This window comes from Apostichopus japonicus, chromosome 12, assembly GCF_037975245.1.
Source record: "Apostichopus japonicus isolate 1M-3 chromosome 12, ASM3797524v1, whole genome shotgun sequence".
NCBI classification, from domain to species: Eukaryota; Metazoa; Echinodermata; class Holothuroidea; order Aspidochirotida; family Stichopodidae; genus Apostichopus; species Apostichopus japonicus.
In genome coordinates this window covers 8,614,053-8,626,850 of record NC_092572.1, presented here as the reverse complement: position 1 = coordinate 8,626,850, position 12,798 = coordinate 8,614,053, and the positions used below count along the sequence as shown (strand labels likewise).

Sequence of the window (12,798 nt, the reverse complement as noted above, 5' to 3'; positions counted from 1 at the left end):
ACGTGCAAATATACAATGTGAAAGGAAGTCTTCTATAAAGCATACAATACCTTAACAATGTAGAAGACTCCCTGAAGAAAGAAAAGAGAAGAAAAATTAAAAACCAAATTAAAACAAGTAAAATTTGTCAATAGGGTTTGAAGCTTACTATATTCATGTGTAAAATCTTGCTGGTCAAAACGGTTATAAAAGTGATTCAAATCATTGGCATATTCAGGGCTCATTTCTGGTATGTGGCGAGAACTAGAGTTATTACTGTAGCCACTCATAAGGCGAATACCCTCCCAGACACGTTTCATGTTATTGTCTGTGAACAGTTTCTCTATCTTGTCCCGGTAAGCGGCTTTCTCCTGGGCGATCACTCTTTTAAGCTCCGTTTGTACCTCCCTCAGTGCGCCCGAGTCACCCCTCTTGAATAGGCCCTTCTTCTTGTTGATGATATTCTTCACCTTCTTTGTGATCCACGGTTTGTTATTTGGGAAAACTTTGACTTCCTTCTTAGGGATGGTATTGTCAACACAGAAAGATATGTAATCGATTTTTGTACGTGTCAGTTCATCCAGGTCAGCGCTGGCCTCCACAAACATATCCCAGTCTGTACTGTCCAACTCAGCCCGCAGATGATCAACAGCGTCATTGTTCCATTGTTGTACATCGATTACGCGGGGATTCTCCCTCTTCACGATGAGGAGCCCTAACTATTAGAAAATCAGCATAATATCTCAGCCTTTACAGTGGCGCGATGGCTTGGCGCACTGTATTAGCTGTAGAGCGAGACTCTCTTTTGCATTGGTGGTTCGAACCCCACTGCCGGCTTTTGCCGATCTTTTACACCTCTTGCTTGCATGAGGAGCCCTAACTATTAGATAATCAGCATGATATCTCAGCCTATACAGTGGCGCGATGGCTTGGCGCACTGTATTAGCTGTAGAGCGAGACTCTCTTTTGCAGTGGTGGTTCGAACCCCAGTGCCGGCTTTTGCCGATCTTTTACACCTCTTGCTTGCATGAGGACATGGGCGGCGATCCGAACTTCCGAGTGGGGGGGGGGGGGTATGACCTTGTTGACTATCTAAGCGTAGCGCCACAATGAGTTGGCGCGAAGCGTACAAGAAAATTTGGGGATTTACAAACCCTCTAGATGGCCGGAAACGGCACTTCCCAAGGTTTCCAAGCGGCATATACCCAACTTTAAAATAGGGATATCATGTCCGAAATATATCATAATCAGGATCCAATGAGTTGGCGCGAAGCGTACAAGAAAATTTGGGGATTTACAAACCCTCTAGATGGCCGGAAACGGCACTTCCCAAGTTTTCCAAGCGGCATATACCCAACTTTAAAATAGGGATATCATGTCCGAAATATCTCATAATCAGGATCCAAAATACTTTTTCTTTAATTTCGGGTGTTATTTTGGGAAAATTGTCCCTGTCAATCTTGTTTCAGGCGCTACGTTAGAATGTTCGAGAGCTCTTTTATATTATTCGATGAAGAAAATTGCCTCATGCAGGTTATTATAGGCTTATACACATGCAATACACAATTACACATAGTTACATTCCTATAGGTACCGATTGCTAGGGCATCCAGTTGAAACTTGTATTAAGCATTACCCTGGTAACATGAGATTCTCAGCTGTTCGAGGGAACATGTACGTGTGTAGGCCTACTATAAGGCCTATATGAATACTGAGAGGGTGCATAAATGTACTATATCAATACCGTGATAAAGATAAAGACGGTTTATTTGAAAAGATAGCACTGCGTTTATGGTAGGCGAGAAATGAAGCTAAAAAAGAGCCGTACATTCACGATGATGCATAAATGTAGGCATGAAAATATTCTTATCCCTGGCATTTGGTGGGGGGGGATATGGTGTATTACATCCCCTCCACCCATTTTCATGGGGGGATATATCCCCCTCCCCCCCCAGGATCGCCGCCCATGCATGAGGAGCCCTAACTATTAGATAATCAGCATAATATCTCAGCCTATACAGTGGCGCGATGGCTTGGCGCACTGTATTAGCTGTAGAGCGAGACTCTCTTTTGCAGTGGTGGTTCGAACCCCACTGCCGGCTTTTGCCGATCTTTTACACCTCTTTACACCTCTTGGTAGAAGTTTTCACTAGCTAAACGATCACCACATAGCTGACAAGTTGGCCTTTCATGGAACCATCAATTTACTTCCAGCCGGAAGTTTTCGTCACTTGTAAACAAACCTCTTCACTCCGTAGTAAACAATTTTCCTACGCTGCTCCTGGGAGGCCTAAATGGGTCAAAATTGCCTCAATAGACCCTTTCTCTCACCACATGTACATCCATTCATGCACTTCAACATGCAAGCCACAAAATACTTGATTATGATTCATTCATTCATTTATTTGTTTTTCACATAAATGATTGATAACAGGTCACAAAAGATGTTCTCCTGCTGCGTGTTGGCACTTTTCCTGAAGGAGAACAATTGAGCGGATGGATATAATACTTTATGGACTTTAATATGAGTATGCTACAACGAAATACTGTTACCCTATGAGAAAACGCGAAAATGTTCCTGCGTAATTAAGATGTCTATCTTATGGGGGTAAAGTTCGCAAAATACATTTTTAGAAACGTAACATTGTGCCCTGTATGTTCTGATACCATGTAGGGTATCTTCTAAGATCTTTCATGTTTAATACACCGAGAAAATATAGGTATGAGGCTTGATCCCACGGCACTGTTATCTGTCAAAACGCAAATAGGCTAACCTTATTGAGGCTTAGGCTGAGCTATTAACTTTCAAAGCCTAGCTCAGGCCTAAGTTAGTTTTAGCGTAAGTTATGACCTAGGCTAGCCGTGTGAAACAAAATTTACGGTATACTGTGCCAGCATATATGCGTTGTTTGTCATGGTCATGAATTGAAATGGTCTAAGACCAAAAGGATCAATAAATTTAGGCATTATTGTAAGAATTGTAGCCCAATTCATCCATACTAAAATAATCCATTCAGAAGGAATCTCCAAAACTGAAATTATTTCTCACTATTGATGGATGTATCTGGTGTGTGTTTGTGATTAAGATCATTATATAGATTGTTAAACTTGTTTATTAAGATCATTAATTTCAATTAGCGTCATTTCGATTATTTCATCATTGTAGATGCTACTATTAACTTTTCTTTTTCTATTCTTAAGTTTTTCTCTCTTTTTTCTTTTCGGGGAGTCTCCTACTTTGTTAAGCCTTGTAGGCTTTATAGGAGACTTCCCTTCACACTGTAAAATGTGATGAAACAAATAAATATACAAATATACTACTATTATTACATATATTATACCCAGTATTGGCTACTCCGGTGTGTTCTTTTTAAATTGTCAATAAATGCATAGGTTCAATGGGCCTAGACTAGCCCTGTATAAAATAATCAACAAGAAACAGAGAAACTAGCTTGATCAAATGATTTTGTTGGAATGAAAAGACCTTTAACATGGCAAAGTTATTGTATGCAATCGTAACTGTTATTTGTTAGATTATAGTTATACTATACTGTACCTACCACAGGCTAACACTAACATGCAGGCATAGCCTTACTAAATGCTAATTTACTTGGTTAGGTTGTAACCTAATTTGGCATATGAAATGCAAGACATTTAGTAATTATAATGCAGACACTTGGTCTAGTTAATTATTCCATGCTGTGGAATCAGCACATAGCCTAGATTAGGCTTGGTATAGCCACCTTGGGGTAGCTGGTTAGATCCATCCATTTGAAGGTATAATTTATAAGAGTCTCAAAGGGTATATATATTTTTCAGTTTAACATGGATAGCATATTATGTCATCTGAGGTTACCCAGTGTTGTAGAGGTAGTCAGAAAATTCACAAATGAAAAAATAAGTTGGTCATGCATGCATGTTTTTGACTCAAAGCGGGGATCAAGTATTCAAGTTGCTATATCCAAGACTCCATGCACATTAAAGCTTTTTTTGTTGTTGTAATATTTGCCAAATTTTTCCTCTATTTAGGCTCACAGTTAAAGGGTGTGAAGACTCACGCAAAAAGAAACGTCTAATGCCGGTAATCTGACCTAGTTTTAAATGAGGTGTAACAGAAGTGTTAAGACACCACCTTCGATCCCAGAAAATACACACGCAACTTGCTACCGTCGGTATTTAGACACTAGTGTACAGTCAGTACATACAGCTGCGGTCAATACCCACAGCACAGTGTATAAACGATACAGCGATGGACATCTCAGGTCCAGCTAAAGATAACAAGGTATCATGTTTCATTACTGTCTGCATTTTGTAGCGACATAAACAAAACGTTTGTGGCAAGCAACAGAAAGTTAAATTGTTCAGATAGCCACACACGGTTTGGGGTGAGTCTTAAATATGCCTTTAAATCCAAAAATTTGGTAAACAGCTTCAAATTTAATTTCTCTTGAAATTACTATCAGCTTGTAAGTTGTATGTAATGATTTTGGAGCCCCAAAGGACCACGATGATCAATCATGTTAGGAGAGATGTTTATATTTAAAGAGGTACTATAATCTACTTACTTGACATGGTCATGTACCACTTGCCACACCATCATGTAGCAAAACCACACAGTCAGATTGAAGTGCGTCACATACCTGTAATGCATGCTTATTACGTTAACATTTTTCAACTCCTTACTCCCTTTATTGGATATCCTTGAAAAGTTAGTCTGATTTCAATCATTTTAATTCAATAAAATAATTAACAAGGTATAGTAGGCTAAATTTGTTTACTTATACCAATTTAAAATATTGTTATTTGAATTATAACTTCAGTTGGCAAATAGGGCTTTTTCAAATTGCAAAATGGTTAGCCAATGTACTTTATGAAGCAATGTAACTTGTGATTTGATTAACAAACTATCAGAAAATCACCAACCATGTCCCTTACCTAACACGAATATATTCGATAAGTATTCGATAAGTATTCAAAGATTTCCTTAGTATTCAGAAAATCTACCATATAACACACAGTACAAAATAAGTATTCGAATACTAATACGAATAACTATAAGCCTTCGTCAGAGCCGAATTATGTAAATGAGTTAAGTATTCGAATACCTGTTAAGTATTCGAATAGGTATTCGAATAGCTCTTCGAATAGCTATTCGAATAGGTATTCGAGTAGCTTTTGGAATAGCTATTTGAATACTTAGCTCATCATACATATAAGTATTCGCTCATTTAAATAATTCGGCTCTGACGAATACTTATAGTTATTCGAATACTTATTCGCTAGTATTCGAATACTTGTATGCTAATGTTATGAAGACTTAACAGGTTTCTGAATACTTACTTGAATACTTATTGAATACTTGTATGCTAATTAGTTCCAAGTAAGGAGAGTTAGGAATTTGGCCAGCTTGTTGTCCTAGCTTCTTGATTAAATCTGCTATTAAAAGTTGAATAACATTCACAAGGAATAAATATCTATTTGAAATGGAGTATTAAGCACAGAATACTAAAACAGTAGGTCTTATGAATATGATGGATGAAATTTTGGAAACGCTTCAGCTATTAAATCCTCCGCGGTATATTTCAAATATTTTTGCGCTGTTCAAAGTGTAAGGGTGGGTGTTAGCCACTGAAAAAAATGTTTGTTCTTGATCAGAGAACTCTGGGTTTGGTTGGAAGACCAAACACAGAGCAGATACATCAAAACTGGAAAACTCAACAGGATTGGATCAAAAGAAATTATAATTATGAATAACAAACAATATTCAGCTGATCTGGGCCCAGTCAAAGAATTAAATAAAATAACTTACAGTCGTGAGGTCACACCCAAATGTTAAAGTAAATACACTTAATTTAAAAGTCTGTTCTGGTGAGTTGGCCTGCTGGTGACATCAAGTATTCTACGACATCATATCTTCCACGACATCAATTATTCCACAACATCAGAAATAGTTGAACACAATAAATGGTATTATGAATGTCCGATCCCAGCAAAGTATTATCCTTCAATTTATAAGCAATGGTGTCGCAGGGAATCCTTCAGTAAAATAATGTCAATATCCTCTGTAGTAAAATAATGTCCTTTATAAGAAATGGTGTCCCGGAATATACTTTATTGTAAAATAATATCCTTTATAATAAAATAGTGTCCCAGACCGTCAGTTGAATATCACAACTTCCATAAAATGATATGGACTACAGTAACACGAACTATGTAAATTAAGGTTTAAAACAAACTATCCAGCTATTAAAACTATCTTTCTCTTCTTTTGCAACTGCCTTGCTCAGATACTTATAGCCAACTGCCTAACTCCTTATACCCCTCACAGAACTCCCTTTGTTACTAAAAAATACACACACAGACCCCATTTCCTGTGAGAGCTAATTTCCAGGAAGAAAGAGATAGTTGCCTAGCAACCTAGAAGAGGTAGAAGTGTAGAGGTTTTAATCCACAAGATAACATACAAATATACTGTACAAATGTATAGCCCTCTGTTCAGTGCACAATGCACCTAATAAACAAGTAAAACTATGGTACAAAACAAAACTTTATGTAAGAGCTGACCACCTTACAAAAGGAAATACTGTAAGTATTCGAATAGGCATTCAATGAAAAAGGCGTTCGAATACTTATTGGAATAGCTATATTTAGCATTCTCTAAGCATTCGAAGGAAAGAAGTATTCGAATACCTATTGGAATAGTTATTTTACGTATTCAATTAGTTATTCTAAAGTCTGAATGCTTAAATTTTTGAAATACCAACTATATAGCTATTCGAATACTTAGCGAATACTTAATAGTTATTCGTGTTGGGTAAGGGGTACTTTCCTTATTCGTTTTTCTTCATTGAAATGTATCATGCCAGATTTGGTTCAGGAACTTTCCCCTGAATAATTACAGCATTTAGGAGTAAACTACATGGGAAAGCAAGCATATTTCAAGGTGCATAAATTTGGGACAGTTTCAAGTATCACCAAGTTCTGCTTTTGCAGATACAGTATTGACATTTGCTTGACATCAAGTCGACTATTTGTAATCTTTACAACATCACCCAAACATTGTTGTTACTGTTTATTACTCTGAGCCTTTAAGTTTCAATTTTCTTAATGATTTGCTTTGTTTAATGATTCAATAGAATTTCTTTCTCTTATTAGCATCACTTAGACTGTCATCTCTGTTATATAACTGTAGTATGAAGAAATCATTTTATATTATGCAACTTAATGTGACCTTATGCGACCTGATGTGACCTAATGAGACCTAATGTGGCCTTATGCGACCTGACTATGAAAGTGGCTGGAAAGCTGGCATATCTTAGTTCTTGACATGTTTTGATATGTGAATCAGAGTTTATTGTGGACCTGCTAGGCAAGTTACAAAAATCACAATCAGTCAATTATACATTACTGTTAAGGTCAAAACACGTCACAAATCTGACTGATTCCACTGGGAATGTGAAAAAACACAAGATAATAACATAAGTTTTTCAAATCTTGCAAATGCTTTATCTCTGTTGTTTAGTAGCCAATTAATAATCATCAACGACATATGCAGGTTTCACATATTTATAGTCATGCGGGAGGATGTATTCACAGGTAGAATTTGAAACAACTAATATTTTAAATTGAAAATGTTGTAAATTATTATTTGGTAAGAGGGATTGGAATATATAGTGATGGTTGCAATGTGAAAAGCAGTGTGATGTGACAAAAGATAAATTCACAGTGAAACAGGCTCTCCTGAAATGACCATTGACTTCAACAACAGTCTCCTTGCACTTAATGTGATAGAAACATCAACATTTTAAATATGACATCTGTCTTTGTTGAAATATTGTGTGAAACATGGTTTTCACAATTTGACCCCTGGTGAATTCAAATGACAATTGACCTCCGTCCACAACATTAGTGAGCTTCTTGTACTCAATGTGGTACAATCACATGCCAAATATGCAATCTGTACAAACTTCCCCTGTGATGTTACACTAAGGAAGGTGTATTAGTGTAGAGAGACAGGTCTAAGGGTAGTGAAGTAAAGATTTGGCATGTTGACTTCAAATGACCTATGACCTCCACCAAAAGCAATAATAGGCTCCTTAAATTTGGTATGGTACATTTCCAAACACCTTCATACCAAGTATGAGATCTGCCCAATCTTCCAATATTGAGATATCATGTTTACAAGGTTCTCACAATTTGACCTCTGATGACCTCGAATAACCTTTGACCTCTTCCCACAACAATAGGCGTCTTGTACTCAATGTGGTAAATCTACACACCAAACATGAGGTCTGCCCAAGCTTCCGTTCTTGAGATATCGTGTTTACACATTTTTACAATTTGACCACTGGTGACCCCGAATGACCTTTGACTTCCACCAAAAATAAGAGGCTTCTTGTACTCAATGTGGTACTTCTACACACCCAATATGAAATTGACCTGACCTTACCTTCTCAAGATATCATTTTTACAAGTTGGGCGTCACAAACGCACACATACATACGTCATCATTAATGCAAAGTTAACAATTATTCGAATCGAAACCAAAAATATCAGGTATTATTAAGTGGTTATTTAGCAAACTTATGAATTGATTAATGGGTGGTATATAAAATCAATATTGTATGCAGTGCTTCATGAATACAAACTTACTGACATGTATGATATGGTTTTGATTTGATTATATAATGGGCTGATCTGGTTCATTGTTATATCTATATATTCGTTTGGCTTAAGTTGATCATACTTTGAAGAATTATAAAGAAGAAGAAACAATATTGTTTTTGATTTCAGAAAAAAAAAACACCATCCACTATGGGTAAGCCCTTAGGTGAGGCTGGATTGGTGGAAAAGAAAGGTCTTCTCAACTCTGATGATATTCCTCATGAATTATTGGAGAAGGTGTCACAGGCCTATCAAAAACTAAGAGATGGTGGAGGCTTTGAATACCTGAAAGCTAATGCTCCCAACACACTGCTGGATGCTATTCCATATCCAGCGAGGGGATCTGGTACACAGCCAATGAAGTCAATCTTTAGAAAGGCACCTATCTATCTAAGACCAATCCAACGTGACCTGAGCCTTGAAAAAGTGGAAGTGAGTTAACAGTATTGATGTTAGGAGAACCGGGACAGATTATGTATATAAAATGTTTGTGTTAAATGTAATCATCATAGTGGAATATATAAAAGTGAAACAGCTGTTGTGATTATCGTGTAACACTATTGTGCAGTACTGTAGTACTTGAGTCCAGACTGAGACCAGAATCCAGACTTAGAATGCCTTTGACCCGTTATTGTCTACCACTGGGGATCCCTGGACTCTGATTTAAGTTTAAGTCAAGACGAGTCCATCCATGGTTGGATCATAAGGATAGATATAATGGTTTCATTAACATTATTATCAGTGCTGTGACTGGAAGTGTTGTCCCAAATGTACAAAAGAAGAACATGTTAAAACAACTATATATATGATAGGACACTATAACTAAAGTAGTGTCACAAATGCAGTGAAGAAATTAATATTACAATATGAAGACACTACAAGTAGGTACACTAAGACTGACAATAATGCCTCAAATTTACAGGAGAAGAGCATGTTGAAACGACAATATATACAGGGACACTATGACTGACATTAGCGTTCCTAAATGTTCTGAAGATCGCATACTGACTCAACCTGATGTAAGTCCATATAAAGTTTGATTCATAAATATGTTAAACATTTGATGTATTGCCACTTCGCATATGTAAACTTGATCACTTACCATCTGAACAATAGTATTAATGACTGAACTGACAGCCATCAATATTTTCAGATTTCTTTACAAATTTTAGTGATTTAAGTGATATACCAGCATCACAGTGTTTAACTGACTATGCTATGTTCAGGACAATCCCGTCAAAATAACAATACACAATGGACTACATATCCCATGATGTTATTGGTGTGTGACACCCAAACAGGATGAATTCAATTTGTGTTAATTTCACTTAAAAGAAACCAATGGCAGATATGCATCATCTCTAAGAGAAGTGCTTGCTCTGCCGCCATCTTTTTCCGCAAACAGAGTTGTGGAATCATGCAAAAGTGACAGGTTATTTTTTTTTTCAAAATTTGCATTGCAAAATAATGTCAAAATAATGTATTTGAAGGAGGAAAGAAATGTTTGGAAGAAAATAAAGAAGAAAAAGAACATTTCTTTTGAAAAAAAAAATGTTTTCAGGATGACCATTTAGGGTCATTAATTGCAGTCTCTTGGCATATTTTTCTGAATATTTTCACTGCATCTGATGCACTCTTTGAGTTCTACAGATGGTCTCTGATATCATCAGGACTTTTACCCATATTATTTACTAACAATCAGACTAAATGTGGAAGGTTTAAAAGTAGTTTTAGGTGTTGTTATAACAACAAGTTCTATTCTTCACCTTCTAGTTCCTCTTGATCAGCATCTATGTCTGTGTCGGCAACACCAGCTTCGTTGTCTATGCCATCCTTTGCAATGACTACCTCAACAGCCAAATCCTTGTGAGTTCTGTGCTCCTTAATTGAGATACATAATTTTATACAGATATTTCATCGTTTATCATTCTGCTTTCAGTTGTTAGTATGCTTACAGTTAGTTCATCATTACATTTTCCATTAACACCCTGGGTGCTACATGATTTCCCCTATTGGTACAACAGTTTCTTTGGAACAACCATTTTTTCCAGAGTTATATACTCTACCTTGGAATATAGATACTTATCCTAAATTTTCTAGGTCTTGAAAATCAATATATTTCCTTATTTATATTCTTTCTTTGAATGTAAAGCTTCAAATCATGTACATTGATATGGTTACAAAATTGCAAGCTTTGCAGAAAAATCTCAAGGAGGGAAGCTGTTACTTTAATGACTTCTAATTAATGGTAATAATATAAGCTAAAGAAGAAATTTTATTACTGCCCTACTACCCGTGTCAACTACTTAGGTTTAATAAATAATAGCATAAATTGCATGAAGGTTAGGTTTCAATTCATTTGCTATTGTATCATTAGGTCATAACTGCGTTTTATGATATGACGTAGATAAAGTCCCGTATATCTTTTTGATGAAAACAAAGTACACATATTAATATTTTACATATGTTAAATGCACATTGAAGACTGAATTCATAATGGACTCGTTAATTCATTATTAAATTTAAATGTTAATCCATTGTTTGAAACATTATAATAATCTTAGGAGAAATATTTTTAGCCAACTACTATCTACTGAGAAAAGGCTTCGTAGGTTGATGTGAAAAGTTAGAGGGCCTGACGTTTCCGATACTAGCAGGATCAGAGGCTACCTGCATCGAAATAAAACTAAATGTAACAGTAATGGAGGTGAGAAGGAAGGAAAGCAGGAAACGTACAGATTATTCTGAACAGCAGAGTCCTATAACTGAATACCAAGCTTGATACAGCTTGATAAATGTATAATGCATTGCAGTAACTCTATGTCAATGGGCCATATAAAATGATTTCCGATTGATTTTGTTTTTCATATGAGGAGCTCAACTACTGAAATAAGGGTTCCAGTCAGTTAAATGGATGGGCCTCAGATGTTTAAAGGCGTAAGCTGACACAAAAGCGCAAGTTTTGGTTAATATTTAGTCCTTACCCTTGGTTGTTACCCCATTCTAGTAGGCTATTAGCTAGCACAAAGTCGCTTCCAGTGAATGATTAAGTAAGAATTTCAGAATTAAAAACAAAACCAAAATATGATTCTTCCTCGTGCCGCTCTTCAGGTGGGTAAGATTCAGAAAGCCTAGGCCTACTCTTACGAAGGAAATGAAAACAGTAAGCTGCTCAATTATCAACATTACGCCTGCTATTGTCGAACCAAAATTTGAGAATCTATTTAATATGTAATTGTTTAATCTCGCAAAGAAAAGCATTTACGTGTTTGTTAGTTGTGTGGTAAATAGTTACGTCAACACATGATAATTGCTGTGTCCTTCACTGCAATTTAAAATAGTTTCGTAATTAAGTATGTCAATAAAAGTTTTAATTAAAAGTGCTAGAATGTTATATGTAGGTCGGCATTCATACTGCTAATAGTATTATGAGCTGAGTCCAGTCTGCATGTGAGTGGTTTACCCACTCACGTCAAGACGTTAAAGCAAAACAATTGTTTTAATCAGGGAATAGTTTTAATTTATTTAACTAACATTCTCAACTATAGTTTATTGCTGTATTTTTTAAGAGGAACCTTCGCTGCAGTTACATTATTTGTCAACCATCTACATAGAAAACTGATGTTGTATACATTGCTGATCAGCGACTAGATTGTTGTTGTTGGAGCACATGAAAACCAAAAAGTGATATCAATGTACAAAAATGCTTTGATGACTTTTCAAATACGGGCAACTGTTAATACATTTTTTTTTAATTAAGAGGGACCTTTATAATAACAATTTCTTTTACAACAAAAATATACTATTTGATACAACAAAAGTGCACTTCTCACTTATGAAAAAGGGAACCTTTGTGATTCCCTCTTCCATAAGCCTGATGAGGAATGTGCCCCTCTCGTCAATCCCTCCCCACACCCCTGACTTTACAAACTCAGTCTAATGTATACTAGTTTATACATGATTAACGTTAGGTCCAACACTTAATATGTGAAGAGTCGTCGGAAGACAGGTCGAACCCCGGGGACATGTCACGCCCCTTCCCTTTTTTCAGTGTTTCCTTCAGTATATGGAATATATGATATGTATTCTCCTTAAACGAATAGTTCCACGGTCATATAATACTTAACCCAGATTCTGCCTTTAGCGCCCCTATCC

At 36.3% G+C, this 12,798-nt stretch overlaps 1 long non-coding RNA gene across 1 annotated transcript in view; it reads left to right on the top strand.

Annotated features, from left to right (window-relative positions):
* Positions 1–12,798, top strand: part of LOC139976918 (uncharacterized) — a 472,282-nt gene that overhangs the window by 390,876 nt on the left and 68,608 nt on the right. The gene's annotated exons all lie outside the window — the stretch shown is intronic.